Genomic DNA, 2,145 nt, shown 5'->3' with positions numbered 1-2,145 from the left:
ACACACACACACATATGAGATTAGCTGATCAAGGGACCCACAAGAATAAACGATTATAGAGAGCTCCTTTTGTTGATTTTTGGGCTTTCTTTAAAAGATAAGAAGAAACAAAAGACGGCCAAGATTATCGGTATCGGAAACTACGAGCTACTTCATATATTCTCTCTGTTTTTCACATTATTCCAAATAATATTTATTCAGTATAAAATATTACTGTTTTTCTCAATCAGTCAATCAATTATATAAATTTAGCATTACGATCTTATTATCCAATTTATCACTAGTTTTTGTCCTAATCCTCTGTATATTTCTGTGATTTATTATTTAAATAAAGAATCTTCTATAAATTCTTCAAATTGGCACAGCTATTTGATGCAGGCTAAGTAGGAAAAAAGGTCCTAATTAGACTATTATATAAAAATCGTACATTCCTCAAAAATACATATAATATGTTTCTATATCTAGGGTTTCGAATTGTTCAAATAAATTGACTAATTAGTTTCTTTGTAAAATAAGAGGGTATATTATAATAAATATATCTATTTACAATACCTACAAATTATATACTACCTGTAAAATAAGAGAAATAAGAGAAATAAGAAAAGAAAGAACAATTATAAAGTCAGTTATTCGTCTCTCATTCACAAACCTACTTTCATCAATCGTACGGTAAATAGCATTTAATAATATATCTTTCTATAACAAACTTATATAAATTAAATACGTTATCACTTTTTCTTAGTCTTTTATACCGTCATAGAGGCGCGCTAATTATACTTAGCGCGCTAAGTTTAAAGAGAATATATTCTCTTTACATCTTTCCTCCTCGAGATGAAAATTGCACAATTTTTCATTCATCTCCATCCTTTAACATTGGAGTCAGCTTTGTTACATGAAATAGACTTAAATAGACTGTGTCATTGCCTCTTTTTTTAGTTTTTATTTTATAAATTGAATTTGAAATTTTTTCCTCTAATGCGATTTGTCCAATTTTTAATTCTTCTAACTTTTTCCTATTTAGTCTGTTCTCGTTTTCAATAAGTACCATATCTCTCACGTCAAAGTCATGGTTTATTTTGTTTTTGTCAAATATAGTGTTACTATACTTATGTGATTTTATTGTTCTTTCTAATGCTAATTTTTTATCTTTTATCCAGTCTTCTTTGTTTTTCTTTCTTTTTAATTCTTTTGGTACGTTATTGGTATTAGTGCCATATTGTAGATATTCTCGTGTAAACCATGTGATGGTATGTTCTAATCTGTTATATTTATTGACACATTCTCTCGCTATCGAAGTCCACTATCTCTTCTTTTTTTCTTCGTTTATTCTGCACTTTATTTTATTCACTAGAGTCTGATTCAATCTCTCATTTAGACCATAAGAAAATAGTGTATCTATTGCAGTGAAAATTAAATGAAAAAAAACATCGCTTGGCTCATGAGCAGATGCTATTATGCTGACGTCATCTATAGGCGACACATTTAAACACAGCTCTCGCACGGATGCTTTCTATAGGCGACAATCGTAGCGAAAGGGTTAAAAGCTAATCAGAGAATATTTTTTTACTTTGCCGGCTTCTTATGTGGCATTCGACAAAAGTTTAGTTTTATAAAAGTCTTACTTCTACTGCGTGAGAACTTCACGCATGAGTTTTTTTAAAAGACAAATAACAGGTAAATATTTGACGTTAAGTTTTTAAGCAACATCTTTTTTATGGATCACTTTTGATTAACGCATCAGATAGGTCGTTATCAACTTCTTATGATCGACCGCGTCTATTTTCATCTTTGAGACTTATATAACTGTTGCGAAATAATTCGAACTATCGGCTCGTGGTACGTTTAGAAACAATGCAATGGTTTGTAGACATTTTGATTAGCTTTAGCAGCTCTATGTCCAAGTTTAAACTCGTGCATTAAAATGTTTTAAATTTTTTGGTAAAACAACATCTCTACAAACGATTTTAGAGCACATTCCTAATAATTATAGAATAAAGATAATAATAGTAATAGACTTCCGGTAGGAGCGCGAGAAAGAGTGGTCGTGTGGAAGAAAGATCCTAGAAAAAGAGTGATAAGTAGAGGATTAAAGGGTAAAAGGAGGAGCAACTGGAATAGAGAAGGAAGGGTAAAGTAAAGGAAGAA

This window comes from Polistes fuscatus, unplaced genomic scaffold (assembly GCF_010416935.1).
Source record: "Polistes fuscatus isolate 324 unplaced genomic scaffold, CU_Pfus_HIC Scaffold87, whole genome shotgun sequence".
Taxonomy (NCBI): domain Eukaryota; kingdom Metazoa; phylum Arthropoda; class Insecta; order Hymenoptera; family Vespidae; genus Polistes; species Polistes fuscatus.
This window is presented reverse-complemented; position numbering follows the sequence as displayed.